The following is a 16,611-nucleotide window of genomic DNA, read 5'->3' on the forward strand; positions in this document are numbered from 1 at the left end:
AGGAGTTTGCTGCTGTCCGCTGAGGAGTTCTGTCCTCTATATCCAACCACATTCATCTGATCTACACAAAGTTTGGGCCTCTATAGTACAAAAATAATTATTTAAATCGGTTATAATTTGTCGGAGTTATGGTGTAAAATCATCAAACACTTTCATCCCTTCTCCCAAAGGAACCGAGCTTAATTTTGGGATAAAAGTATCCTATATTACTTCTAACACTTCCAAGAATATGTGTACAAAGTTTCATGAGGATCGGTTAATTAGTTTTTGCTTGATAGCGTAACAAACAAACTCACATTGACATTTATAATATTAGTAGGGATAAAGTAAGGGACAAGTTGACATTCGGCTATTATAACTTAGATATGAGAGATTGCCCACTAAAAAGCGTGAACAAAATTTTATTGGCCATAAATAACCGAGAATAGAACTAAAAAGCAATAAATAAATATTTTCTAATTTTAATTACTGGTATCCTTGCTACTATATAAAATGGAATATCTAACTTGGCACCAACTTAAAAATGTTGTAGAAAATATTTATTAAGTAACTGACGTCTCACAATGTATTTGTACGCAAGCGCTTGCATATTGTATGGTGTGGATGGATGGATGGATACTAATATTCAAAATTAAGTGCAACCTCTCAATAACCCGTTTGGGATAATTTTTTCGAAAGCAATGTGGTCTCATTTCTTAATTCTGGAGTAAGTTGCATCTCACATTAGATTCCGGAAATCTAATTTAAAAATATTCAAAATTAATGGTGTCTGTTTAAAGTCCAAGATTTCGATCTCTTTCGTAAATCTTTTAATGTTAGGTGGAATCTCGAACAGTGGATTTCACCTAAAATTCAAGCATTCTGCAGTGTAATTGAATGTTGAGTATAATCTACTTTAAGAGATCTTTTATCATAATGCGAAGTTCATCAAGTTTTAATTAGACGAGTGATTAGCAAACATTCTTAAATAATGTGTGAAATAACCCATGGAACTTCAGACGCATATCTTGGTAAGCAGTGATAGCTTAGTGGGTAAGGCTTCGGCTTCCCTTCCGGAGGGGCCTCGTTGAATCCCCGGCACGCACAAATTTCGGAGTTATGTGCGTTTTTAATTTAAGGAATTAACATGTCACTTGCGTTGACCGTGAAGGCCAACACCGTGAGGAAACCTGCATGCCTAAGAGTTTTCATAGCGTTTTCAAAGGCTTGTGCACCGAGTAATCCACATTTGGTCAACGCGACAAGATGGACTGGACCCGTCTGGTCGATTATTATGATGATGATGATTTATCCAAAAGTCTCAACTAACATGCTTTCAGAGCTGTCTAATGACTATTATATAAATTTTGAATACTTTAAATCATATTTTAAAATACTGTTAAGCCCTAATATAGCCCTTTAGATCATAAACTCTTTCTATAAACTCAGCCTTAGTTTCTCGAATCGTAACCGAAACGATACTGTGCAAAAGAGGTTGTCTTGTATATAAATAAATAAATATAAATATACTATGACAACACACACATCGCCATCTAGTCCTAAAAAAGTAGTGTGATATGGGTACCTAGATGACTGAAGAATATTTTTATGAATAATATACATAAATACTTTAATATGCAGATAAACACCGAAAAACATTAATGTTCATCACACAATCATTTTCCAGTTGTGGGAATCGAACCTGCGGCCTTTGACTCAGAAAGCAGGGTCGCTGCCCACTGCGCCAGTCGGCCGTCATATGTATGAGTAAAGTTAGTATGACGGTAGAAAAATCTCAAGCACGCTTCAAAACATACGAGGTCAACAGCACGAGCTATTAATTCGCGCGTCTCTAACTCCGATTCGCTCGGCCCTCACCTTGGCCACACTATCTATACACATAATTCCTTGGCCGAGTGTAAATAGACGCCACTCGGATAGTGGGGCATAGACTAAACGAATAGACACACGGAGATCTCGCGAGGAGCTCGTCTTGTTGGCTCGTCTCTGACGGCTTTTCAGCGATAGTTATCGGTGATGCCTCGAGTTAATTTTGGAATTAATATCTGTACTATGTTTGCTAATGGTAGCTCATAGATCGTTAATATAAAAAAGAAAAAGGTACATAGGCGATATTTAATACCTAATGGCATTTTCTACTAGTGTAACCTTACCACTTACCTAACCTTTGGTAAAGTGGACAGGGTTATAATTTTATTGGCCTAACAACATCACAGATATCTTGAAACAGTAAGCGCAGCTAAAGCTTTCCTGAAGAAAGCTGCAATTACTGCCTTCCATGCTCTATTTAGAAAACGACTTTTTTAAAGCGCCTCCATTATGTGGGCCTACTTATATAAGACATCGTAGATCCGTTAGGATTAATTTCGTATTTAATTTTTAAACAAATTGTTTAGTTTGAATATAACCGTCGATCTCGATTCTAAAACAGTTTGTTTTGCTACAGTTTATATGATACCAGTTTATATCATTCGAAAAATCGTTCTCATTTTCTGATATTTTTCATTCTTTGTCATATTAATGAAAGAATATGCACTATTATGAATAGTTTCAAATGCCGCCCTTCTCTTGGAGTTACGAATTTCGATATTCTGACAATATTTACCGTCTATCATGCCCTTTAGTCTGAGCAGTGGGCGCGAATTGAGAAGTCAGTATATAAAACGCTCACGCCCGCCAAACACGGTCGCCGACCTCTGGCAACGCCCGCTGACTTCACGATGAGTTAAACCACTCGATACCACCTAAGGTGGACGACCACTACCATATTTGTTTTGCCGTTTAGAAGTATTAGTTAAGTCCTAAAAATATTATCCGCAGGAAGATAATAACTTATGATCATTATCTTCAATAGCCTGTAATAGTCCATTTCTGGACAAAAGGCCTCGCCCAACGGAAGGATTTGTCCATAATCACTACGCTAAGTAGTAGTAGCACTAAGAACGTTGAGAGATCCGGTAATAGGATGATGTGATGATGGTAACACAAAAAATTAATGTGAACAACCGAATTGATAAGCTCCTCCTTTTTGAAGCAAATCGGTATAAAGCCAAGGCATGCTCGACGCTGCATACGTTCGAATTTAATTTAATGAACCTCAAAAAGTTGATATTTATACACATGAAGACCAAAGACTAAATTCGGTGTATCGCTGCCTAGTACGATTGGGGGTATTGTACTTTTGGTTCACGCCTCGTTCTTGGCCGGCGCTTGTGGGAAACACCGTCTTTCACACTCAAAGGAACGTGACGATAATCTGAATTACAATCGGCATGGGGATTATCCTATACTTTTGTTTGGCTTCCTCATAGAGTAGTCAAAAGGCGCCTTTAACAATGTGAATTCCAATCACAATCATAATATTATTATGTAAATATGTTATTACACAGTCGAACGATTAATACTTAGTATTTAATTGAAACCGACTTTTATATAATACTAGTTGTTGTCCACGTCTTCGTCCGCATTTATTACGGTTTTTACAAATCCACGGTACTTGGAACGATACGGGGGAATCGTCAGCTTTCCCAGGGATTTTTTATAGGTTATAACGAGTATGAAGCGGTTTCCACATTACCAAATTAGATGGCGCCTTTAATTATGCAGAACATAATTTTGATGTACTATAATTGAACAATTTTTGCAGCGCTCGCCCAATAATGAATTGTATGGGCAGCATTTTGCTAATTTTAGTTACATTATTGCAATTGCCTGTGATCTTTAATTATTTTTTCAAATAAATTATAGCCCATGTTACTTCCTGTGAACTTAGCTTCTACAGGAAAAATGGTTAAAATCGGTGCAGTAGTTTCGGAGCCTATTTGGTACAAACAAACAAAAAACTATTCGCTCTGTAACATTAGTATAAATTCTCTCAATTGTAACTTTCTCCGCCTCTAAATGCCTAAACGATGTGTAAGAGTTCGCCAATGTGCTATGATTCACCGAAAACAATTCTTAATAGGTTTATGGTTTATGTTATGTTTTACAAAATAAGATTTTTTTGCTGGTCGCCTGCTTTTCATTACATGAGAATGCCATCAAAGCGTTATTTTCTTTTTAAAATAGACTCGATAAAGACACTTTTGGGTTGGTTCTTCATTTTAGTAAGATTATGGTGATAATTTTCTGCTCTAGCTTGGCAATGGAATTGAAACCGATATGGTGGATAAATACTAAATAATTGAAATTATACATTACACAAACTTATATTTATGAAAATGAAAATTTAATGAGCAACCATACAAGAATGAAATACAGTTAGAAACTAATAAACAGTAGAAACTAATGTTTGCATTAGAAATATAAATGGTATTTATGAAAGACAAAGAAATTTATTTTAATGTTTATAAACAAAATTGCATTATTTTACTCTAACTAAAAATTTAAGATGTCTCTTACATAGATTTGATAAAATTATACTTACTTGTTCCATCGGATGGATAGGATTATAGTTATATTATATGTATATTATAAGTATTAATATTATGTATGTTATTCATAAAAATATTCGTCACTTATTTGAGTACCCACAACTCAAGCTACGCTTACTTTTGGGCTAGATGGCGATGTGTGTATTGTCGAATTACATTTATTTATTTATTTATGAAATCCAAAATGATGACAATTACTTTAATAATTGAGACAGTACATGTTCCAAAAACATCACTTTCAACGATTGTACAATCATATGAATAGTACCAGCAGTCCATAATGCTGATGACGTAATCAAAAATGGACACTATTTTCATCGAATGGATTCTAAAATGCATTAGATACATTCTCATTTATATTCAGATTGCATTTCGAGTTACCTATAGAAAACATTGTTCGAGGCTAATCAAACGTTAACCAGCTGAAAGATTATGATTAACGAGTCATATTTTATAGTATAAATGCATAGTTCTTATTGCGATAGACATAGAAGCTTATTTGCGTCATCATTTTTCATAATTGCAACTTGGAAATGACCTTTAGGTGATTGTTCGTTTATATACCGACACACGTAGGTACTTCGATTGTAAATGCAATTCGTTTCGAATGAACGGGATTAAAAGAGTTGCAATGATGAAACTGTGTTTAGTATTATTCGTTATAAACTCTATTTGTTTTTATCATTGTTGTATCTTAATAGATTTGTATTTAAATTGTAATTAGCTTAATTTTTTGTGTTTTGTAATTTAAGCTCTTTGATAGAGGTGTACAACTGCACTTGTAGTTTTAATTAGTTTATTTTCAAATTAAAATTATGCTTTTTGAACAAAATAGAAGAGATTATAAAATATATCAGGAACGAGAGGTAGGCTTCTGCTGACACTATACCGAGTTGATAATACTCTACACTTTCTAAAATTAGTATAACAAAGAAGTCGGTTACAAACATACAAACATACATACACGTGAAGCTAATAAAAAGCTAATAAAAATACATTGCATTAAGAACAATACAGAATCCTTATTCATTCATTGTTTGCAGTGCATTGTGTCCAAAAACAGTGAAAACGCCTCGCGCACGTTTTACTTTACACCGGCGGAATTTTGCTAGCTCACAAACTTTTTCCCATTTTCCCATTTTATGGTGAATGCTTAGAACATTGGAGGTAAAATAATTCTTATCAACTGCTTAATGGTATGAATTAACTAACCGTTTGTTCGAGAAACCAATCTAAAGTGGAGTGGTTTTTGATCCTTCAATATTAGTCGTGTACAGGGTTTCTGTACGTTCTTAATTCTGTGGTTTTTTACACGCTTCCCGAGCTTCGTGATAAAAAACTTTCTTCCTGTTAGCAAAACTTCCATGAATTGCAATATCAGTAGAGCATAGTCTATCAGAACACCCCTGCATGCATTATCGAGGATGTCGCAACTTACAAAAGCTGGCAAACTAGTTTCACGCCTCGACGGACCTTGCATAATAATACCGCGTATAGTGTCAATACAACCCAACCTCTCCGCAACTATTTTTCTCAAGTGCTAAAAATCAATCATATCTTTGTCATCATCATCTACCTATTACCGACCAACTAGAGGGCACGGGTCTTCTCTTTAGGCCGTATCAGTGGCGTGCACTTCATACATGCACAAAAGCACTGCCTACACAAATTTTTTTGTACAACTCATAAGGGCGAAGGATTTTATTTTTCACGCCACTGGGCCGTAGTTACCACGCTGGTCTAGTGCGGATGGGCGGACTCCACACGCCTCTGAGAACGCTATGGAGAATTCTCAGGCATGCAGGTTTCCTCACGATGTTTTCCTTAACGATATTTATTTGCCTCAAACGCACATAACTTACAAAAGTTAGAGATGCGTGCTGGGGATTCAAACTCGGCCCCGCAAAATTGAAGTCGCAGTCCTAGCCACTAAGCTATCACCTAACACTCTATCTATATACGTATAATAAAATTGTACTTTATATTTATAATAGTTTAATCTTTGTAAAACAAAACATTAATCTTAAAAAAACAGTGGATATAAACAATCGACTTACTAGAAACGGAGATAAATTAGTAATATCAGCATATCGTATTATGAAACTGAAGAAAACCTTTGTGGGGCTGTGTTTATGCTTTTATAACATGATATCGAAGGTAATATTAGATTGACAATTTCTTAATGACAAGGTTGCCAGGAAGCAAGCCGCTCCGCTTTCATCTCACACAAGATAGAACAATGATTGTTAAATTTTAAAATGATATTGGAAAAGAGTAACTGCTGAGTTTCTTGTAGCATTCTTCTCGGTAGAATCTGTACAAACAGACATACTTGGCGATATTAATTTTGAATTTGAATTTTGTAACAGGTACAATTCTGTAAATTGAAAATATTAGGTTATTTAGACTATTATGCAATAAACTGCGGGTGAGACCGCACAGTACAGCTAGTATCAAAGAATAGATAAATTATAATAGACTCTACTTGGTTGAACATCGGTTTGAGAAAAACCAGTCTAAGATTTATTGATTTACTTAATTGAAAACATTATAAAGAGGTAACGGTCGCTTGAATGTTAATTGTTTGTACAATAAAGACTTTTCCTTGTGCCTGTAATAATTTTTTAACAATAGAGAAGTAGCTTTCAGAATGTCAACCCATTGAAAAAGTTATCCATTCATGAGAAGAAAAAACATTTTGTTATAAAAGCGCAGTGAACTTCGAAGTAACTCGTGAACTCAGTTAATTTTTATAGGATTTCCTGTTTCTAAAGAATAGGTGCCTATACAAGCAACTTTATGGTTATGAACGCCATAAATCTAGTAGTTAATAATATATTATGATATACGACCTGTAAATATTGCCTGCTTGCATATGACGAAGTCAGATAGTCTTTTGAAATTGACTTTGAAATTGCTGAATGTATAAACATTTTAAAATGAATAAGTAAAGCAAAAGCTATTGAGGTTAAATAAATGCATTGCTTTTTAAAATGCATTTAGTTTATTGTAACACGTATATATTTTGATAGTCAGTAAAATATTTGTTGACTATCAAAAATATTTTCATTTATGTGATACGTATATATATAGGATAGCCGATTGGCGCAGTGGGCACCGAACCGGCTTTCTAAGTCCAAGGCCGTGGGTTCGATTCCCGCAGCTGGAAAATGTTTGTGTGTTGAAAATGAATGTTTTTCGGTATCTGGGTGTTTATCTGTATATTATAAGTATTTATTTATATTAATTATATTCATAAAAATATTCATCAGCTATCACGCTGCGCTTACTTTGGGGCTTAATGGCGCTGTGTGTATTGTCGTAGTACATGTATTTATTTATTTATATAATTTTACTATGGTATTCACACGCAGTAGGTACCTATGCTACTTTAACGTATCCAGACAGGGATCTGTATGAAGAAGTTATCAGCATTTTGAGACATGATAATTTTTTTTTTTATACAGAGTTGGATAGCGAACAGTTTATCTGATTCGACGTATTTAACTTATTCTAGAACAGATATTCATTGTCCGATAATATAACTTGCTCAACAAAATGGTCACACAAAATATAATGTACCGTTATGACTAACCGAACAATAAAATCAAAATATTTCATCCAAAGCTCATACAACAGTGTTCACGATTTGCGAACACTAACAATAACTAAGAGGGTCAAAATGTATGCATAAAACTTTACTTTATAATAAACAATATAAGTTGTTCAGATACTTATATTGCAGATAGTTCAGCTAGCGACTTTATAGATTCTGTACCTTAGAAAATCTTTTATTTGACAGCTTCTACAACGCACCTTCCTATTATAGTAACTTTTGTATTTGTAATTCTTGCATCATTTCTACAGTTTGCTTGATTATCCCGTCCGTTTGGAAACAAGATATCAATTATCTTTGGAAACAATAAATGTGATTTTTTTTGATTTTCATATTTATTCGGGATTTTTCTTACGAATATGAATGTTAAATGTGATGTTAAGAGGAATAGTTGATATTCGTTGATATATTTATTTATTTATATAAACAAGTGATTGGCATGTCCGACAGCGAAACGCGAGTGCCTGGGTTCGATTCCGGATCGGACATGAAATTATTTGGTAAAGGATTTTTAAGTAAATACAGTCCCAGTTATTTAAACTGAATGCGATGAATGATTATAAAAGTCCACCATCTCACATAAGCGTGGTGGGTTTATAATATCTTTATTTTTATCAGAAAAGCGTATACATTTCATTAGTGTGAAACCCTGTCTCCTGCGGTAGTTTAAACTGTGTTACAGGAGGCAGCGTCTTTCTTATATTTATGGTCTTAATAACTATGCCCTAGAAACCTGCATCCTGTGAGTAAAAATGAAACCAGTTATCGATTCTTTCTCGTGGTCGTGGGAGAAGATTATTTTCATACATTTGGAAGTAATATTTAATTGAATTTATATATTCATATTTAAGTTTTTTTACATATTGTTGGAGGTCGTTCAGTAATTATGTGCTGCTTCGTAGTGCGCCCGTATCGCAACGCAAAAAATAGAAGGTTATCATGATTTTTGTACGTGACTCGTGAGTTGGGATAGGTCGGCACGATGCACAATTTTATTTCTTAATCAACCCATTACTGACTTACTACGGAAGACGGGTCTTCACACAGGATACAGGACTCTAGGGTATAATTAGGACACGTTTGCCCAATGCATATTGATGGACTGAAGACTCACGATGTTTATCTTCTCTGTTAAAGCAAGTGATACGACAGGGCTACATGGCCACTATCCAAATAGGTTCGTTATTAGACATTAGTTGACTGGTAGAAATAGTCACGTAAGGAAAGCGTAATTAATGGCCATGCCAGTCGTCATTTTCGCCCGACGTAGTTCGGATATTATCGTCAATTGTTGGCCGCCATACTTGTTTACACCATGTATTTTTATTTTATACTAGCTGTTGCCCGCGACTTCGTATGCGTTTAATTTTGTTTTTTGATTTGGCATTCAATTTAGTGTTGCCCAAATTCAGTCTTGGTCTTGCAGTCTTGGTCTTGTTCTTGCGTTTTTGCAAGACCAAGACCAAGAACAAGACCGCGTATTTTTAGCAAGACCAAGACCAAGACTGACCGTGCAAGACTTGAGCAAGAACAAGACATAGCCTGCAAGACTCTTGCGTCTTGCATCTAGGACTGAGCGCTATTTCACGGAGTAGTTAGGTGTAACAGTTCGGTGTATAGGTAGGTAGGTACGCTTAGGAATTCTATGAGACGCAAAAAACTATATCAAAGAATATGAAAAACTGGACCTATGCGCATTACGACTAATACCATAAACATAGCGAATAAAAAAATATCTATTAAAATCAAACTGAGTGCATGCATAGTTATGTTTTAACCATCGGCACTTTGATAATGCGGCATCAAAGGTTTTGTACTTACTTCTCAAAGAAATTTGCCGCTTTTCGGAAGTACATGGTTATGATACACGCGCCGGCGGCTTCTTTTGAAATCTAAAACAATCGTTGCCGCCGCGCCGAAATCATAACATTTGACACTATTCATGCAAAATAATTTCGAATTTTAAGAGTACCTACAGGTGTTCCAAAGAATAAATAAGTTTCAGAGTGCTTAGAATGAAAATGAATACATTATACTGATCACGCAAGTAGTATTATGATTAGGATAAAATGGTGAGGATAGGTAGTAGATGTCATAATAATTCATTCTAGTAAGTAATTATAATATTGATTACTTATATGGTTTTAAACTAATTACCTACTTAGGTACTATTATTGTACATTTAGTCATTATATTTCTTAAGTTTTTACAAGAAAAAATAGCAAAAAAGTGTTCGAATATCTCTGAGAGAGATGATGAGAGTAAGTATTTACTAGCTGTGCCCGCGACTTCGTCCACGAGGAATAGTAACTTTGGAGGTATAGTGACGTTCAGGATTTATTTATTTATTTTAAAACTTCTGTCATCAAACATACAAACGAAATCTTCAGCTTTATTCAAATAAATGATAAATCGTAAAACTCTTTTATTAAATTTCTTATAAGTTGAGGGTTCAATCTCTTTCTAGACAGATAAGTATTGTTCTTTAAAATACAGTCAAGTTATTGTAATTAATTTGTTTTTTTACATGTTTTAGCAAATGTAAGCTTATAAATCATAAATGTTTATTAAGAAACAGTTACTTCCATGGAAAACGACATATAGGTCAGTTGATTTTTCGAATTTCTTATCAAATCTTCAGTTATTTATTAATCTGCTTGATCTTTACTATGGCTATGTTAATTCAAGCTCACAATGTTCCAATTCTAATACGTTTTTCTAAGATTTAAAGTAAACTTTAATAAATAGTAATAGACTAATAGGTAATTGCAAGACTTGCAAGACTCTTGCTGCAAGACCAAGACCAAGACCAAGACTGGGAGCGCAAGACCAAGACCAAGACCAAGACCAGGTGTATTGGCGCAAGACCAAGACCAAGACTGGCTAAGTCTCGTCTTGTTCTTGCATTTGGGCAACACTAATTAGTAGGGATAGTGATAGGGATAGGGATAGGGATAGGGATAGGGAAGGGATAGGGATGGGATATGGATATTAAAATATTTTCATTAAAATTTTTTCGTCGTTCATAGTAGTTAATTTCCCGTTTTACTGACGGGGATCTTCTGACCGCACACGTTTTTTTAATGCTATTAAGTATTACTTTAGTGGTTTGGAGAGCTTTTTGTGGCAAAGTTTGTTCGGGGTGGTACCACCCACCATACTTTTCTGCTGCCAAGCAGCATTGCTGTGTTCCGGTATGAGGGGCGTTGTTGCTCGTGTAATTACAGACACAAGCGGCTTAACACCTACGCCAAAGGGCGGCGCTTTGCAATGCGTGTTTCTTGCCTGAATGAAAAAAAAAAATAAGCATTCTGAATAATGTGCTTGGAGTAGCATGAAAAAGGCTTCTATGTAAGTCATGTTACATACAAACCATGCCCTTTTTAGACGTCTATTTCTTGCCGGTCTCAAGTGAATGTCTCATGAAATATCAACCGGCGCGGGCGCAAGGAATGGGAGCATTTTTTGTGAGATCTACTTTCACCGGCCGATAGTGGATTCGCATCCGGTTCAAGTACCGTTTGTATTGGCTATTATTTTGACAACACTATACTGGTCTAGTGAGCAGAATGCGCGAATACTGCTAACAGGATCGTGAGTTCATTTTCCAGGTACGTATAAAAAGTTCGACTACTAGGTTTTGCATCAAGAATTTCTCAGCAATCACTCGGATTTAAAAAACTGGCATTGAAAACACTAACATAAGTTATGTACCTATTGGGTAAACATGGTAAAAACCCGCTTACCTGCATGGGAGCATCGTGATAAGTCTAATCTCACTCAAATTCTCTAGACTGATGGGGTGATGTGACTTGATACAAAACGTATTATTTGGCCGTTTTATGAGCACATAATTAACACTGGATGGCTCAAGAGGAGATCCGTTTAGTTCCGTAATGAAAAAAGGATAGGTTATTGAAATCGAGGCATTATGTCTCTTTTGTCCATAGTGCCTTGCCTTTGAGAGTTATGACGGCGTGAGGAAGTGCAAACAGAAAATGCATGAAATGAAGATGTTGTGCTGGGATTAGGAGCCTTACAAAATCCAACAAAATTCGAAAAGAGTATATGTAAGACAGTGGTTTTATATAAGTTGCCGAAGTTAAACTATTATTAGCGACTTGTTCAATTTGTTTAATTAGTAGTATAGCTTTTTGTAAGAGTGCTCTGCAAGCATTTGCTTGGTCCGCCAATTATTTGTATGTATAAAAAAATTAAAAAAAAGGGTAAGAATAATAAATAAATAAATAAGTAAATATACTACGATAGTACACACCTCGCGATCTAGTTCCAATGTAAGCGTAGCTTGTGTACTAAGGTGACTGATGAATAATTATAGGAATAATATACATAAGTACATATTATATATAGTTAAATACCAAGATATTGAAAACATTCACATTCATGCTCATCACCCAAACAGTGTCCACTTGTGGGAATCAAACTCACGGACTTCGAATAAGAAAGCAAACTGCGGGTCGCTGCAAACTGCGCCAATAGGCCGTCCAATATAACATACTTAAAGCTGTATATAAACTTAGTTGAGTGCCAGTTACTGTTACAAAATGCGTTGATGCTCATCTGCGAACGCAATTCGTTTACAGATTCCATTGAAGACGACCATTATACCTTATTAAAGCAGCACCGTTGCATGCATAGTGCATATGCTATCGTGTGTTGCAACTTGCAATATGTGGACCATCTCATGCACACGAAATAGGTCGCCGAATAATAGAATGGCTTGAGAAATTCTCAGTACACAAACTAAATGTGTTTTATATTGTGCCAGGCGATTATGTTTCTTATTTTATGTGTGTTAAGAAATGTATTCGCAGTTTATAAACGTAGGCTATTAATTTTGACTGTATTTTGCACGCTTCTTTAAAAGCATAACAGTGTCCGTTACTTATTGCGCAGGCCAAATGTTTAGTAACGTGGAATTGGTTGCCTTAGTTCAATAATGCTTGATGGATATTGTTGAACATCTAATGTCAAAAATAAATAGGTATTCTTAGTTATTCATAAATGGGCAAGGCTTTTATGTCAACATATAATTGAAAATTAATTTATATCAAGTAGACCTATTTTATATGCACTTTTAAAACGTCAAGGGCGGCTGTATGTTTTAGCTGTATCTAACACCGGTTTGAAACCAATTTTTGGGAACCATTTGTTTTCCAGTATATGTAACAAAACAAAGACGTTTTTTTAATACCGGAGAAGCAGTTTTCAGGTGATTTTTCAGCTCATATAAACTATATTCGTTGCGAATTTCATTAATATCGGTGTTGGTTAGGCTATTTTCGCATTTATAATATAAGTATTGATTCCATCTATCCCGATGTTTTATTAAATTAAAGGCTACAGCCAGAACTAAGGCCTGTCTAGACAATAGACGGGAGAAATAATTGCTTAATACGCTACATTCATAAACCCTATTACTATTCAATCAATGTACACTTTCATAAAATTGTCTCTGGGGATACAAGTCATCTCGAAAATAATAAATAAATAAATATACTACGACAATACACACATCGCCATCTAGCCCCAAAGTAAGCGTAGCTTGTGTTATGGGTACTACGATGACTGATGAATATTTTTATGAATAATATACATAAAATACTTATAATATACAGATAAATACCCAGTCACTGAAAAACATTCATGTTCATTACACAAACATTTTCCAGTCGTGGGAATCGAACCCACGGCCTTTGACTCAGAAAGCAGGGTCGCTGCAAACTGCGCCAATGGGCCGTCAATGTTTAGTTGTAGCCTTGTAGGTCAGTTCAGTGGTACATCTATAATTTAAAATAAATTAAAACCGACAAAGCACAGAGAGAGTCTCAACTGGGCAGTCGGGTTGGTGATCGCAATAGATTGTAGTAGTAGCACAAAGGCCGCTGCTGAATGCTCTCCTTAATATCATTTTATTCCTGAAACAACAATTGCTCTAACCAGGTTGCTTCTTAAATATTTCCTAATGACAATGTGAGATGGTGATAACAAAAAGAACAACCGGCTAAGTTTGTTGTGGGCTTCTTCTTAGACTAGGGCGCGTTTGGAACCCTCGTAGCTTTAGTTTTAAGTTTACGATTGTTGTTATCGCCATCACTACCTCACTGCTATGTACACATTTTGTATATAATCAACGCATCAAAAGTGCCATCTATGTGCCTATTTGAATAAAGAAATATTTGACTTTGACTTTTGACTTTAAGTCGCCATTTACGACACCCTCGGGACGAGGAGGGGTGGGGACAACCGCATTCTAATCGGACATCACCACAGGGCACTATTGATTATGAAGGATATACGAATAGTATACACTGTTAAAATATCGTGTCAGACAGGGAATTCGTCATTTTATGCCCCTACTTACTCTAGGCTCTTAATTTTGGACATAAAAGTTTCTTGGTGAGCGGGAGCATGGGAGCGTTGGTGTGTGACGTCACTGCGTACAATTAGTCTAGACGTCTGGCGTCATGACCAAAGCACCGCCTCTGTTAAAATGGTAATGTGAATATTACGTAGATGTAGCCTGTAGAATACCTTCCTACTGAATAAACTGTGTCAAATAAAAAACAAATCTGATTTCATTATTGCCCTGCATCTGCAAAGAACGATGTGATATGTGGAACGCCCTCCCGGTAACTGTGTTTCCTGCCACGTATAATTTAAGTACCTTCAAGGCTAGAGTGAATAGGCTTTTTCTGGGCAAGCGTGCTCCAACCTAGACCTCGTCATTGCTTTCTGACGGGCATGATTGTCGTCAAACGCTGGCCTATCGTTAATAATATAAAAAAAAAAGAAGCTCAGAGGCTCGTACGTTCGTCTCATGTCGTTTTTTTTCGAAAACCACAAACGTAAAGTCTCGAAAAATAAGCTACGCATGTAGAGCTGTTACCGCGATGCAGGATAAGTCTGAAATTCAGTTTTAGCAAATATACTCCTATGTACAAATAGCCTTCCGTTCCGGTAGTAGAGTTGGACCGACTTCCAAAGTGCCTCGTTATCATCAATCTGTTACCGACTCTACAGAGCCCGAGTCTTCTTTAGAATGAGAACGGTTTTCTACCTACCTACTACCTACCGGTGTAGTTTACCAAGCTAGCCAACATTGTGGCAAACTATTACTACTAAACCTAACCTAAGGTTTAGTTCGTATGGAAGTTTTCCTTTACCGTTCAGTATGTGATTTCTCATTTCTTAAGTTACAAAAACGCACATAGCTCGGAAAGATAGAGTTTCATGCCGGGATCGAACTCGTTTCTCCCGATAGGGAAGCCGAAGCCTTACCCACTAGCCTATCAAAACTTTAAAAGTGCGAATATTAAAAGGAATTTAAATAGAGTATCAGGGCAAACTAGTTAACGCCCCATAAAATCGAGGCGAGCCAACCCAACAAAATTTGCCCATAAACAATAATCCATTAAACACGATCAAGTTTCATTGATAAATCGAGTCTCCTTTCCATCCAATTTTCCAGATATCCAGTTTCCTTCTAACCCGAACGATATTATACGCCGACGCAGTTTCCTACGCGCGACATCGTAGCTAGAGTTTCCGTAGCGTAAAATTATTTTTAAATGTCAGTAGAACATTCGCTTCGCGTGCAAATTATTCCGAAATTAAATTTATTCATGGAAGAATCTAATCATTATTCCGATATGTCGATTAGAATCCCAACTTTGTGCTCAATAAATAAGATTGTACCAACCATTAAACTTATTCTGTAAATCATACCAATGTTCAGTTGAAAAACGAGAGTATGTCTGTATGTTTGCTACTTATGGCTCAACCACTTCACCGATCTTGACCAAACTAAATAAATGTTAATAGGTGTAGTTGGTAGACACATCTTTCAGTAAGCTCAAACGACATTGATGGATTTATGCGGTTACTATACATTAGTACAGTGTTGGAAAACCGTATAATGATCACAACTATGGTGGCCACCGACTACACCTTTTTGTTAAATGATCTTTGCAATTAAATTAGAATTATAAACTCTACAAGTTACTATTTGTTTTCAGCTTTAATGTAAAACAGTTCTAGTTTTCCATAAAAATTAAATGTCTCCGTAGTCGGGTTTAAGTTTTTGAACTTTGTTTTTTCTTATTCATACCCGTGAGTAATCATGAGTGTCGCTAGTGTATTATAATTCTAACAAATTATTGTAAGAATCCAATAAATAAAGTTATATTCAAAGTAGTATATTCACTGGCAAACACCTAAACAAATATTATTTAGTTCCATCAAGCCTTTGTTTGGATTGAAATGTGCGGTAAGTTAAGTCATTATTACTTACCAGATCAACTTATTATTTTCAATTTAAGTTAATTCAAGGATAGTTAAACTGGAGTTAAACGGCATGGTATATCCAGTTTACCCAGTCCCTGAACCTGGGATTTTCACTTAATAAGACCTGAAGTGAATGGTCCAGGATTTGATCTCCAACATGAGTAAATTGGGAATTTATAATTCCTGATCTTGGTAGGAGGCTCCTTTTGTGTCTAGTTAACACCCACACGGACAAAGACGTCCCGCCAAGCTATT

At 35.7% G+C, this 16,611-nt stretch overlaps 1 protein-coding gene across 3 annotated transcripts in view; it reads right to left on the reverse strand.

The window, feature by feature from the left end:
* The window catches only part of LOC120624070 (cyclic AMP response element-binding protein A), a 160,041-nt gene that overhangs the window by 31,652 nt on the left and 111,778 nt on the right, over window positions 1-16,611 (reverse strand). The gene's annotated exons all lie outside the window — the stretch shown is intronic.

This window comes from Pararge aegeria, chromosome 5 (genome assembly GCF_905163445.1).
Source record: "Pararge aegeria chromosome 5, ilParAegt1.1, whole genome shotgun sequence".
In the NCBI taxonomy this organism is placed as follows: Eukaryota; Metazoa; Arthropoda; class Insecta; order Lepidoptera; family Nymphalidae; genus Pararge; species Pararge aegeria.